The sequence below is a fragment of the Lampris incognitus genome, chromosome 15 (genome assembly GCF_029633865.1).
Source record: "Lampris incognitus isolate fLamInc1 chromosome 15, fLamInc1.hap2, whole genome shotgun sequence".
Classification (NCBI taxonomy): domain Eukaryota; kingdom Metazoa; phylum Chordata; class Actinopteri; order Lampriformes; family Lampridae; genus Lampris; species Lampris incognitus.
This window is the reverse complement of record NC_079225.1, coordinates 20170613-20185119: the sequence shown is the minus strand read 5'-3', so window position 1 is coordinate 20185119 and position 14507 is coordinate 20170613. Positions and strand designations below refer to the sequence as shown.

Here is a 14507-nt window from a genome sequence, read left to right as displayed (position 1 = left end):
TTAAGATATGTTTCTTCAGTTACTGTCTCAATCGGGTCGATCATTGTCTGCACGACAATCTACTTGTGTTCAGACAGATATATGTCATCTTCTTTGACGATAGCCAAGTATGTACGCCGGGAGTTTGACTATTATTAAGAATATTATCAGTCGTGGCGAGGTCACGTCGCGCTAATAACATATCTCCCGGCACTCAAGTAGTGGTTCATTTCCTTTGCGGATACATGTGTAATCCATTCACTTGTGTATTCATACTGTCCTTTCCAACCGTATTCGAACGTTTCAAGCTATAGTTAAACAATGTGGACTGACCTCTTACGTGGGATTGCAGGTCTGGACGATGAAATACAAGAGCAGAAGAGTGGTAAGATTAAAGAATGCTCATACTGGTCTAAACACTTAGCTCTATGTGTTTGGAAAGCATAATAATGGAAAGTGGGACTATTTTCGAGAGGAAGAAACAGTGGACCATGTATTACTGTATTGCCAGAAATGTGACACTCACAGTAAGAAGTTTTAAAGAATGCACACAGAGAGACTGGACAGCAAAATATCCGCAATATTGTCAAAAAAAATTCTTTTAAAGTCCAGATCTAAACAATTTAAAAAGACACCAGAAGGAGTTGCATCGTTTACAGAAAGCATATGACAGGGTGCCGAGAGAGGAGGCTTGGTATTGCATCAAGAAGTCGGGAGTCGGGAGTTGCAGCAAGCTATATGGGAGTGGCGCAGGGTATGTGGGTAGGGAAGACTAACAGCGGTGAGTTGTGCGTTCGGAATGACAGATGGGTTCAAGGTGGAGGTGGCATTACATCAAGGACCGGCTCTGTGCACTTTCTTGTTTGCAATGGCGATGGACAGGTTGACGGGCGAGATCAGCAGGAGTCTCCGTGGACTATGGTGTTTGCAGATGACATTGTGATGTCTAGCGAGATTAGGGTGCAGGTTGAGGAGAGCCTGTAGAGGTGGCGGTATGCACTGGAAAGACGAGGAATGAACGTCAGAAGGCACAAGACGGAATACATATGAAAGGGAAGACGAGTGGAATGGTTAGGATGCAAGGAATAGAGGCGATGAAGGCGTATGAGTTTAAATACTTGGGGTCGACTTTCCAAAGTAACGGGGAGTGTAGAAGAGGGGAGAAGACGAGAGTGCAGGCAGGGTGGAGTGGGTGGAGAAGAGTGTGAGGAGTTTTTTGTGACAGAAGGGTTCCAGCAAGAGTTAAAGGGAAGCGTTACAAGATGGTTGTAAGACCAGCTATGTTATACGGTTTGGAGACGGAGCTGGACTGGCAGAGTTGAAGATGCTAAAGTTTTCATTATGATTGACGAAGAAGCACAGGATTAGGAAAGAGTATATTAGAGGGACAGCTCACGTTGGTCGGTTTGGAGACAAAGCAAGCGAGAGAGCCAGGATTGAGATGGTTTGGACGAGTGTGGAGGGGAAATGCTGGGTATTTTGGGAGAAGGGTGCTGAATATGGAGTTGCCAGGCAAGAGGAAAAGAGGAACGCCAGAGAGTAGGTTTATGGATGTGGTGAGAGAGGACATGCAGGTGGCTGGTGTGCCAGAGCAAGCTGCAGCGGACAGGACAAGTATGAAATTGGTGATCCGCTGTGGCGACCCCTAGCGGGAGCAGTTAGAAATCGGTGTTATTTCATTCAACGATTCTGTTTGTATGCATCATGCGGTTGTGCCACAGTAGAAAACGGGAGCATGTTAATCGCATCCGTCCTTCTTAAATGGACTGACTTTATCACGTCATTTTTAATCATTTCCCATTGGCTGCAGTGGCACCGCGTGACTAAAGATAGCCGACGTCTTCTTTTTAATCCCTTTGTTTTTGTACATTAAGTGAGCGATAAGACTTGTATACATCTTACTTATTTGCAGTATGCAAGAACTTTCGTTGTAGAACAATGAGCGGCATGTGGTTTGTGGTGGACCCGTCGATGGTATTTATATGTACGCGAGTGCGGCTCGCAGCTCACCTTCACACCAGTATCGCTTCTCGGCCTTTTGGCTAAGATCAAGTGTAGTATCTGTTCTTATCAGTTTAATATCTGATACGTCCCCTATTCCGGGGACCATATATTAAATTGATTTTTGCAACAGGGATATGGAATCGGGGCTTGCTCCGTCCACTCCACGCATCGACCTGGTATTGCAGTACTTCTAGGAACGGTGCACTCCTTTCGTTGTATTGAATATTAAGATATGTCTCTTCAGTTACTGTCTCAATCTGGTCGATCATTGTCTGCACGACAATCTACTTGTGTTCAGACGGATATATGTCATCTTCTTTGACGATAGCCAAGTATGTACGCCGGGAGTTTGACTATTATTAAGAATATTATCAGTCGTGGCGAGGTCACGTCGCGCTAATAACATATCTCCCGGCACTCAAGTAGTGGTTCATTTCCTTTGCGGATACATGTGTAATCCATTCACTTGTGTATTCATACTGTCCTTTCCAACCGTATTCGAACGTTTCAAGCTATAGTTAAACAACGTGGACTGACCTCTTACGTGGGATTGCAGGTCTGGACGATGAAATACAAGAGCAGAAGAGTGGTAAGATTAAAGAATGCTCATACTGGTCTAAACACTTAGCTCTATGTGTTTGGAAAGCATAATAATGGAAAGTGGGACTATTTTCGAGAGGAAGAAACAGTGGACCATGTATTACTGTATTGCCAGAAATGTGACACTCACAGTAAGAAGTTTTAAAGAATGCACACAGAGAGACTGGACAGCAAAACATCCGCAATATTGTCAAAAAGAAAATTCTTTTAAAGTCCAGATCTAAACAATTTAAAAAGACACCAGAAGGAGTTGCATCGTTTACAGAAAGCATATGACAGGGTGCCGAGAGAGGAGGCTTGGTATTGCATCAAGAAGTCGGGAGTCGGGAGTTGCAGCAACCTATATAGGAGTGGCGCAGGGTATGTGGGTAGGGAGGACTAACAGCGGTGAGTTGTGCGTTCGGAATGACAGATGGGTTCAAGGTGGAGGTGGCATTACATCAAGGACCGGCTCTGTGCACTTTCTTGTTTGCAATGGCGATGGACAGGTTGACGGGCGAGATCAGCAGGAGTCTCCGTGGACTATGATGTTTGCAGATGACATTGTGATGTCTAGTGAGAGTAGGGTGCAGGTTGAGGAGAGCCTGTAGAGGTGGCGGTATGCACTGGAAAGACGAGGAATGAACGTCAGAAGGCACAAGACGGAATACATATGAAAGGGAAGACGAGTGGAATGGTTAGGATGCAAGGAATAGAGGCGATGAAGGCGTATGAGTTTAAATACTTGGGGTCGACTTTCCAAAGTAACGGGGAGTGTAGAAGAGGGGAGAAGACGAGAGTGCAGGCAGGGTGGAGTGGGTGGAGAAGAGTGTGAGGAGTTTTTTGTGACAGAAGGGTTCCAGCAAGAGTTAAAGGGAAGCGTTACAAGATGGTTGTAAGACCAGCTATGTTATACGGTTTGGAGACGGAGCTGGACTGGCAGAGTTGAAGATGCTAAAGTTTTCATTATGATTGACGAAGAAGCACAGGATTAGGAAAGAGTATATTAGAGGGACAGCTCACGTTGGTCGGTTTGGAGACAAAGCAAGCGAGAGAGCCAGGATTGAGATGGTTTGGACGAGTGTGGAGGGGAAATGCTGGGTATTTTGGGAGAAGGGTGCTGAATATGGAGTTGCCAGGCAAGAGGAAAAGAGGAACGCCAGAGAGTAGGTTTATGGATGTGGTGAGAGAGGACATGCAGGTGGCTGGTGTGCCAGAGCAAGCTGCAGCGGACAGGACAAGTATGAAATTGGTGATCCGCTGTGGCGACCCCTAGCGGGAGCAGTTAGAAATCGGTGTTATTTCATTCAACGATTCTGTTTGTATGCATCATGCGGTTGTGCCACAGTAGAAAACGGGAGCATGTTAATCGCATCCGTCCTTCTTAAATGGACTGACTTTATCACGTCATTTTTAATCATTTCCCATTGGCTGCAGTGGCACCGCGTGACTAAAGATAGCCGACGTCTTCTTTTTAATCCCTTTGTTTTTGTACATTAAGTGAGCGATAAGACTTGTATACATCTTACTTATTTGCAGTATGCAAGAACTTTCGTTGTAGAACAATGAGCGGCATGTGGTTTGTGGTGGACCCGTCGATGGTATTTATATGTACGCGAGTGCGCCTCGCAGCTCACCTTCACACCAGTATCGCTTCTCGGCCTTTTGGCTAAGATCAAGTGTAGTATCTGTTCTTATCAGTTTAATATCTGATACGTCCCCTATTCCGGGGACCATATATTAAATTGATTTTTGCAACAGGGATATGGAATCGGGGCTTGCTGCGTCCACTCCACGCATCGACCTGGTATTGCAGTACTTCTAGGAACGGTGCACTCCTTTCGTTGTATTGAATATTAAGATATGTTTCTTCAGTTACTGTCACAATCGGGTCCATCATTGTCGGCACGACACTCTACTTGTGTTCAGACGGATCTATGTCATCTTCTTTGACGATAGCCAAGTATGTACGCCGGGAGTTTGACTATTATTAAGAATATTATCAGTCGTGGCGAGGTCACGTCGCGCTAATAACATATCTCCCGGCACTCAAGTAGTGGTTCATTTCCTTTGCGGATACATGTGTAATCCATTCACTTGTGTATTCATACTGTCCTTTCCAACCGTATTCGAACGTTTCAAGCTATAGTTAAACAACGTGGACTGACCTCTTACGTGGGATTGCAGGTCTGGACGATGAAATACAAGAGCAGAAGAGTGGTAAGACTAAAGAATGCTCATACTGGTCTAAACACTTAGCTCTATGTGTTTGGAAAGCATAATAATGGAAAGTGGGACTATTTTCGAGAGGAAGAAACAGTGGACCATGTATTACTGTATTGCCAGAAATGTGACACTCACAGTAAGAAGTTTTAAAGAATGCACACAGAGAGACTGGACAGCAAAACATCCGCAATATTGTCAAAAAGAAAATTCTTTTAAAGTCCAGATCTAAACAATTTAAAAAGACACCAGAAGGAGTTGCATCGTTTACAGAAAGCATATGACAGGGTGCCGAGAGAGGAGGCTTGGTGTGGCATCAAGAAGTCGGGAGTCGGGAGTTGCAGCAACCTATATAGGAGTGGCGCAGGGTATGTGGGTAGGGAGGACTAACAGCGGTGAGTTGTGCGTTCGGAATGACAGATGGGTTCAAGGTGGAGGTGGCATTACATCAAGGACCGGCTCTGTGCACTTTCTTGTTTGCAATGGCGATGGACAGGTTGACGGGCGAGATGAGCAGGAGTCTCCGTGGACTATGATGTTTGCAGATGACATTGTGATGTGTAGCGAGAGTAGGGTGCAGGTTGAGGAGAGCCTGTAGAGGTGGCGGTATGCACAGGAAAGACGAGGAATGAACGTCAGAAGGCACAAGACGGAATACATATGAAAGGGAAGACGAGTGGAATGGTTAGGATGCAAGGAATAGAGGCGATGAAGGCGTATGAGTTTAAATACTTGGGGTCGACTTTCCAAAGTAACGGGGAGTGTAGAAGAGGGGAGAAGACGAGAGTGCAGGCAGGGTGGAGTGGGTGGAGAAGAGTGTGAGGAGTTTTTTGTGACAGAAGGGTTCCAGCAAGAGTTAAAGGGAAGCGTTACAAGATGGTTGTAAGACCAGCTATGTTATACGGTTTGGAGACAGTGACACTGATGAAAAGACAGGAGACGGAGCTGGACTGGCAGAGTTGAAGATGCTAAAGTTTTCATTAAGATTGACGAAGAAGCACAGGATTAGGAAAGAGTATATTAGAGGGACAGCTCACGTTGGTCGGTTTAGAGACAAAGCAAGCTAGAGAGCCAGGATTGAGATGGTTTGGACGAGTGTGGAGGGGAAATGCTGGGTATTTTGGGAGAAGGGTGCTGAATATGGAGTTGCCAGGCAAGAGGAAAAGAGGAACGCCAGAGAGTAGGTTTATGGATGTGGTGAGAGAGGACATGCAGGTGGCTGGTGTGCCAGAGCAAGATGCAGCGGACAGGACAAGTCTGAAATTGGTGATCCGCTGTGGCGACCCCTAGCGGGAGCAGTTAGAAATCCCTGTCATTTCATTCAACGATTCTGTTTGTATGCATCATGCGGTTGTGCCACAGTAGAAAACGGGAGCATGTTAATCGCATCCGTCCTTCTTAAATGGACTGACTTTATCACGTCATTTTTAATCATTTCCCATTGGCTGCAGTGGCACCGCGTGACTAAAGATAGCCGACGTCTTCTTTTTAATCCCTTTGTTTTTGTACATTAAGTGAGCGATAAGACTTGTATACATCTTACTTATTTGCAGTATGCAAGAACTTTCGTTGTAGAACAATGAGCGGCATGTGGTTTGTGGTGGACCCGTCGATGGTATTTATATGTACGCGAGTGCGGCTCGCAGCTCACCTTCACACCAGTATCGCTTCTCGGCCTTTTGGCTAAGATCAAGTGTAGTATCTGTTCTTATCAGTTTAATATCTGATACGTCTCCTATTCCGGGGACAATATATTAAATTGATTTTTGCAACAGGGATATGGAATCGGGGCTTGCTCCGTCCACTCCACGCATCGACATGGTATTGCATTACTTCCAGGAACGGTGCACTCCTTTCGTTGTATTGAATATTAAGATATGTTTCTTCAGTTACTGTCTCAATCGGGTCGATCATTGTCTGCACGACACTCTACTTGTGTTCAGACGGATATATGTCATCTTCTTTGACGATAGCCAAGTATGTACGCCGGGAGTTTGACTATTATTAAGAATATTATCAGTCGTGGCGAGGTCACGTCGCGCTAATAACATATCTCCCGGCACTCAAGTAGTGGTTCATTTCCTTTGCGGATACATGTGTAATCCATTTACTTGTGTATTCATACTGTCCTTTCCAACCGTATTCGAACGTTTCAAGCTATAGTTAAACAACGTGGACTGACCTCTTACGTGGGATTGCAGGTCTGGACGATGAAATACAAGAGCAGAAGAGTGGTAAGATTAAAGAATGCTCATACTGGTCTAAACACTTAGCTCTATGTGTTTGGAAAGCATAATAATGGAAAGTGGGACTATTTTCGAGAGGAAGAAACAGTGGACCATGTATTACTGTATTGCCAGAAATGTGACACTCACAGTAAGAAGTTTTAAAGAATGCACACAGAGAGACTGGACAGCAAAATATCCGCAATATTGTCAAAAAAAATTCTTTTAAAGTCCAGATCTAAACAATTTAAAAAGACACCAGAAGGAGTTGCATCGTTTACAGAAAGCATATGACAGGGTGCCGAGAGAGGAGGCTTGGTATTGCATCAAGAAGTCGGGAGTCGGGAGTTGCAGCAAGCTATATGGGAGTGGCGCAGGGTATGTGGGTAGGGAAGACTAACAGCGGTGAGTTGTGCGTTCGGAATGACAGATGGGTTCAAGGTGGAGGTGGCATTACATCAAGGACCGGCTCTGTGCACTTTCTTGTTTGCAATGGCGATGGACAGGTTGACGGGCGAGATCAGCAGGAGTCTCCGTGGACTATGGTGTTTGCAGATGACATTGTGATGTCTAGCGAGATTAGGGTGCAGGTTGAGGAGAGCCTGTAGAGGTGGCGGTATGCACTGGAAAGACGAGGAATGAACGTCAGAAGGCACAAGACGGAATACATATGAAAGGGAAGACGAGTGGAATGGTTAGGATGCAAGGAATAGAGGCGATGAAGGCGTATGAGTTTAAATACTTGGGGTCGACTTTCCAAAGTAACGGGGAGTGTAGAAGAGGGGAGAAGACGAGAGTGCAGGCAGGGTGGAGTGGGTGGAGAAGAGTGTGAGGAGTTTTTTGTGACAGAAGGGTTCCAGCAAGAGTTAAAGGGAAGCGTTACAAGATGGTTGTAAGACCAGCTATGTTATACGGTTTGGAGACGGAGCTGGACTGGCAGAGTTGAAGATGCTAAAGTTTTCATTATGATTGACGAAGAAGCACAGGATTAGGAAAGAGTATATTAGAGGGACAGCTCACGTTGGTCGGTTTGGAGACAAAGCAAGCGAGAGAGCCAGGATTGAGATGGTTTGGACGAGTGTGGAGGGGAAATGCTGGGTATTTTGGGAGAAGGGTGCTGAATATGGAGTTGCCAGGCAAGAGGAAAAGAGGAACGCCAGAGAGTAGGTTTATGGATGTGGTGAGAGAGGACATGCAGGTGGCTGGTGTGCCAGAGCAAGATGCAGCGGACAGGACAAGTATGAAATTGGTGATCCGCTGTGGCGACCCCTAGCGGGAGCAGTTAGAAATCGGTGTTATTTCATTCAACGATTCTGTTTGTATGCATCATGCGGTTGTGCCACAGTAGAAAACGGGAGCATGTTAATCGCATCCGTCCTTCTTAAATGGACTGACTTTATCACGTCATTTTTAATCATTTCCCATTGGCTGCAGTGGCACCGCGTGACTAAAGATAGCCGACGTCTTCTTTTTAATCCCTTTGTTTTTGTACATTAAGTGAGCGATAAGACTTGTATACATCTTACTTATTTGCAGTATGCAAGAACTTTCGTTGTAGAACAATGAGCGGCATGTGGTTTGTGGTGGACCCGTCGATGGTATTTATATGTACGCGAGTGCGGCTCGCAGCTCACCTTCACACCAGTATCGCTTCTCGGCCTTTTGGCTAAGATCAAGTGTAGTATCTGTTCTTACCAGTTTAATATCTGATACGTCCCCTATTCCGGGGACAATATATTAAATTGATTTTTGCAACAGGGATATGGAATCGGGGCTTGCTCCGTCCACTCCACGCATCGACCTGGTATTGCAGTACTTCCAGGAACGGTGCACTCCTTTCGTTGTATTGAATATTAAGATATGTTTCTTCAGTTACTGTCTCAATCTGGTCGATCATTGTCTGCACGACAATCTACTTATGTTCAGACGGATATATGTCATCTTCTTTGACGATAGCCAAGTATGTACGCCGGGAGTTTGACTATTATTAAGAATGTTATCAGTCGTGGCGAGGTCACGTCGCGCTAATAACATATCTCCCGGCACTCAAGTAGTGGTTCATTTCCTTTGCGGATACATGTGTAATCCATTCACTTGTGTATTCATACTGTCCTTTCCAACCGTATTCGAACGTTTCAAGCTATAGTTAAACAACGTGGACTGACCTCTTACGTGGGATTGCAGGTCTGGACGATGAAATACAAGAGCAGAAGAGTGGTAAGATTAAAGAATGCTCATACTGGTCTAAACACTTAGCTCTATGTGTTTGGAAAGCATAATAATGGAAAGTGGGACTATTTTCGAGAGGAAGAAACAGTGGACCATGTATTACTGTATTGCCAGAAATGTGACACTCACAGTAAGAAGTTTTAAAGAATGCACACAGAGAGACTGGACAGCAAAACATCCGCAATATTGTCAAAAAGAAAATTCTTTTAAAGTCCAGATCTAAACAATTTAAAAAGACACCAGAAGGAGTTGCATCGTTTACAGAAAGCATATGACAGGGTGCCGAGAGAGGAGGCTTGGTATTGCATCAAGAAGTCGGGAGTCGGGAGTTGCAGCAACCTATATAGGAGTGGCGCAGGGTATGTGGGTAGGGAAGACTAACAGCGGTGAGTTGTGCGTTCGGAATGACAGATGGGTTCAAGGTGGAGGTGGCATTACATCAAGGACCGGCTCTGTGCACTTTCTTGTTTGCAATGGCGATGGACAGGTTGACGGGCGAGATCAGCAGGAGTCTCCGTGGACTATGATGTTTGCAGATGACATTGTGATGTCTAGCGAGAGTAGGGTGCAGGTTGAGGAGAGCCTGTAGAGGTGGCGGTATGCACTGGAAAGACGAGGAATGAACGTCAGAAGGCACAAGACGGAATACATATGAAAGGGAAGACGAGTGGAATGGTTAGGATGCAAGGAATAGAGGCGATGAAGGCGTATGAGTTTAAATACTTGGGGTCGACTTTCCAAAGTAACGGGGAGTGTAGAAGAGGGGAGAAGACGAGAGTGCAGGCAGGGTGGAGTGGGTGGAGAAGAGTGTGAGGAGTTTTTTGTGACAGAAGGGTTCCAGCAAGAGTTAAAGGGAAGCGTTACAAGATGGTTGTAAGACCAGCTATGTTATACGGTTTGGAGACAGTGACACTGATGAAAAGACAGGAGACGGAGCTGGACTGGCAGAGTTGAAGATGCTAAAGTTTTCATTATGATTGACGAAGAAGCACAGGATTAGGAAAGAGTATATTAGAGGGACAGCTCACGTTGGTCGGTTTGGAGACAAAGCAAGCGAGAGAGCCAGGATTGAGATGGTTTGGACGAGTGTGGAGGGGAAATGCTGGGTATTTTGGGAGAAGGGTGTTGAATATGGAGTTGCCAGGCAAGAGGAAAAGAGGAACGCCAGAGAGTAGGTTTATGGATGTGGTGAGAGAGGACATGCAGGTGGCTGGTGTGCCAGAGCAAGATGCAGCGGACAGGACAAGTATGAAATTGGTGATCCGCTGTGGCGACCCCTAGCGGGAGCAGTTAGAAGTAGGTGTTATTTCATTCAACGATTCTGTTTGTATGCATCATGCGGTTGTGCCACAGTAGAAAACGGGAGCATGTTAATCGCATCCGTCCTTCTTAAATGGACTGACTTTATCACGTCATTTTTAATCATTTCCCATTGGCTGCAGTGGCACCGCGTGACTAAAGATAGCCGACGTCTTCTTTTTAATCCCTTTGTTTTTGTACATTAAGTGAGCGATAAGACTTGTATACATCTTACTTATTTGCAGTATGCAAGAACTTTCGTTGTAGAACAATGAGCGGCATGTGGTTTGTGGTGGACCCGTCGATGGTATTTATATGTACGCGAGTGCGCCTCGCAGCTCACCTTCACACCAGTATCGCTTCTCGGCCTTTTGGCTAAGATCAAGTGTAGTATCTGTTCTTATCAGTTTAATATCTGATACGTCCCCTATTTCGGGGACAATATATTAAATTGATTTTTGCAACAGGGATATGCAATCGGGGCTTGCTCCGTCCACTCCACGCATCGACCTGGTATTGCAGTACTTCCAGGAACGGTGCACTCCTTTCGTTGTATTGAATATTAAGATATGTTTCTTCAGTTACTGTCTCAGTCGGGTCGATCATTGTCTGCACGACACTCAACTTGTGTTCAGACAGATATATGTCATCTTCTTTGACGATAGCCAAGTATGTACGCCGGGAGTTTGACTATTATTAAGAATATTATCAGTCGTGGCGAGGTCACGTCGCGCTAATAACATATCTCCCGGCACTCAAGTAGTGGTTCATTTCCTTTGCGGATACATGTGTAATCCATTCACTTGTGTATTCATACTGTCCTTTCCAACCGTACTCGAACGTTTCAAGCTATAGTTAAACAACGTGGACTGACCTCTTACGTGGGATTGCAGGTCTGGACGATGAAATACAAGAGCAGAAGAGTGGTAAGATTAAGGAATGCTCATACTGGTCTAAACACTTAGCTCTATGTTTTTGGAAAGCATAATAATGGAAAGTGGGACTATTTTCGAGGGGAAGAAACAGTGGACCACGTATTACTGTATTGCCAGAAATGTGACACTCACAGTAAGAAGTTTTAAAGAATGCACACAGAGAGACTGGACAGCAAAACATCCGCAATATTGTCAAAAAGAAAATTCTTTTAAAGTCCAGATCTAAACAATTTAAAAAGACACCAGAAGAAGTTGCATCGTTTACAGAAAGCATATGACAGGGTGTCAAGAGAGGAGGCTTGGTATTGCATCAAGAAGTCGGGAGTCGGGAGTTGCAGCAAGCTATATGGGAGTGGCGCAGGGTATGTGGGTAGGGAAGACTAACAGCGGTGAGTTGTGCGTTCGGAATGACAGATGGGTTCAAGGTGGAGGTGGCATTACATCAAGGACCGGCTCTGTGCACTTTCTTGTTTGCAATGGCGATGGACAGGTTGACGGGCGAGATCAGCAGGAGTCTCCGTGGACTATGATGTTTGCAGATGACATTGTGATGTCTAGTGAGAGTAGGGTGCAGGTTGAGGAGAGCCTGTAGAGGTGGCGGTATGCACTGGAAAGACGAGGAATGAACGTCAGAAGGCACAAGACGGAATACATATGAAAGGGAAGACGAGTGGAATGGTTAGGATGCAAGGAATAGAGGCGATGAAGGCGTATGAGTTTAAATACTTGGGGTCGACTTTCCAAAGTAACGGGGAGTGTAGAAGAGGGGAGAAGACGAGAGTGCAGGCAGGGTGGAGTGGGTGGAGAAGAGTGTGAGGAGTTTTTTGTGACAGAAGGGTTCCAGCAAGAGTTAAAGGGAAGCGTTACAAGATGGTTGTAAGACCAGCTATGTTATACGGTTTGGAGACAGTGACACTGATGAAAAGACAGGAGACGGAGCTGGACTGGCAGAGTTGAAGATGCTAAAGTTTTCATTAAGATTGACGAAGAAGCACAGGATTAGGAAAGAGTATATTAGAGGGACAGCTCACGTTGGTCGGTTTGGAGACAAAGCAAGCGAGAGAGCCAGGATTGAGATGGTTTGGACGAGTGTGGAGGGGAAATGCTGGGTATTTTGGGAGAAGGGTGCTGAATATGGAGTTGCCAGGCAAGAGGAAAAGAGGAACGCCAGAGAGTAGGTTTATGGATGTGGTGAGAGAGGACATGCAGGTGGCTGGTGTGCCAGAGCAAGATGCAGCGGACAGGACAAGTATGAAATTGGTGATCCGCTGTGGCGACCCCTAGCGGGAGCAGTTAGAAATCCCTGTCATTTCATTCAACGATTCTGTTTGTATGCATCATGCGGTTGTGCCACAGTAGAAAACGGGAGCATGTTAATCGCATCCGTCCTTCTTAAATGGACTGACTTTATCACGTCATTTTTAATCATTTCCCATTGGCTGCAGTGGCACCGCGTGACTAAAGATAGCCGACGTCTTCTTTTTAATCCCTTTGTTTTTGTACATTAAGTGAGCGATAAGACTTGTATACATCTTACTTATTTGCAGTATGCAAGAACTTTCGTTGTAGAACAATGAGCGGCATGTGGTTTGTGGTGGACCCGTCGGTGGTATTTATATGTACGCGAGTGCGGCTCGCAGCTCACCTTCACACCAGTATCGCTTCTCGGCCTTTTGGCTAAGATCAAGTGTAGTATCTGTTCTTATCAGCTTAATATCTGATACGTCCCCTATTCCGGGGACCATATATTAAATTGATTTTTGCAACAGGGATATGGAATCGGGGCTTGCTCCGTCCACTCCACGCATCGACCTGGTATTGCAGTACTTCCAGGAACGGTGCACTCCTTTCGTTGTATTGAATATTAAGATATGTTTCTTCAGGTACTGTCTCAATCTGGTCGATCATTGTCTGCACGACAATCTACTTGTGTTCAGACGGATATATGTCATCTTCTTTGACGATAGCCAAGTATGTACGCCGGGACTTTGACTATTATTAAGAATATTATCAGTCGTGGCGAGGTCACGTCGCGCTAATAACATATCTCCCGGCACTCAAGTAGTGGTTCATTTCCTTTGCGGATACATGTGTAATCCATTCACTTGTGTATTCATACTGTCCTTTCCAACCGTATTCGAACGTTTCAAGCTATAGTTAAACAACGTGGACTGACCTCTTACGTGGGATTGCAGGTCTGGACGATGAAATACAAGAGCAGAAGAGTGGTAAGATTAAAGAATGCTCATACTGGTCTAAACACTTAGCTCTATGTGTTTGGAAAGCATAATAATGGAAAGTGGGACTATTTTCGAGAGGAAGAAACAGTGGACCATGTATTACTGTATTGCCAGAAATGTGACACTCACAGTAAGAAGTTTTAAAGAATGCACACAGAGAGACTGGACAGCAAAACATCCGCAATATTGTCAAAAAGAAAATTCTTTTAAAGTCCAGATCTAAACAATTTAAAAAGACACCAGAAGGAGTTGCATCGTTTACAGAAAGCATATGACAGGGTGCCGAGAGAGGAGGCTTGGTATTGCATCAAGAAGTCGGGAGTCGGGAGTTGCAGCAACCTATATAGGAGTGGCGCAGGGTATGTGGGTAGGGAGGACTAACAGCGGTGAGTTGTGCGTTCGGAATGACAGATGGGTTCAAGGTGGAGGTGGCATTACATCAAGGACCGGCTCTGTGCACTTTCTTGTTTGCAATGGCGATGGACAGGTTGACGGGCGAGATCAGCAGGAGTCTCCGTGGACTATGATGTTTGCAGATGACATTGTGATGTCTAGTGAGAGTAGGGTGCAGGTTGAGGAGAGCCTGTAGAGGTGGCGGTATGCACTGGAAAGACGAGGAATGAACGTCAGAAGGCACAAGACGGAATACATATGAAAGGGAAGACGAGTGGAATGTCTAGGATGCAAGGAATAGAGGCGATGAAGGCGTATGAGTTTAAATACTTGGGGTCGACTTTCCAAAGTAACGGGGAGTGTAGAAGAGGGGAGAAGACGAGAGTGCAGGCAGGGTGGAG

General features: G+C 45.4%; 6 non-coding genes across 6 annotated transcripts; all 6 read left to right on the top strand.

Annotated features, from left to right (window-relative positions):
- The first annotated feature begins 2001 nt into the window (after positions 1 to 2001).
- LOC130125710 (U2 spliceosomal RNA) lies at positions 2002 to 2193 on the top strand. The gene has a single exon (XR_008811559.1). It is a non-coding gene; the product is annotated as a U2 spliceosomal RNA (small nuclear RNA).
- A 2018-nt stretch (positions 2194 to 4211) lies between these two features.
- LOC130125776 (U2 spliceosomal RNA) lies at positions 4212 to 4403 on the top strand. The gene has a single exon (XR_008811623.1). It is a non-coding gene; the product is annotated as a U2 spliceosomal RNA (small nuclear RNA).
- A 2045-nt stretch (positions 4404 to 6448) lies between these two features.
- LOC130125743 (U2 spliceosomal RNA) lies at positions 6449 to 6640 on the top strand. The gene has a single exon (XR_008811590.1). It is a non-coding gene; the product is annotated as a U2 spliceosomal RNA (small nuclear RNA).
- Positions 6641 to 8656: 2016 nt separating this feature from the next.
- Positions 8657 to 8848, top strand: LOC130125717 (U2 spliceosomal RNA). The gene has a single exon (XR_008811565.1). It is a non-coding gene; the product is annotated as a U2 spliceosomal RNA (small nuclear RNA).
- A 2045-nt stretch (positions 8849 to 10893) lies between these two features.
- LOC130125698 (U2 spliceosomal RNA) lies at positions 10894 to 11085 on the top strand. The gene has a single exon (XR_008811547.1). It is a non-coding gene; the product is annotated as a U2 spliceosomal RNA (small nuclear RNA).
- Positions 11086 to 13130: 2045 nt separating this feature from the next.
- On the top strand, positions 13131 to 13322 carry LOC130125699 (U2 spliceosomal RNA). The gene has a single exon (XR_008811548.1). It is a non-coding gene; the product is annotated as a U2 spliceosomal RNA (small nuclear RNA).
- The last annotated feature ends 1185 nt before the right edge of the window (positions 13323 to 14507 follow it).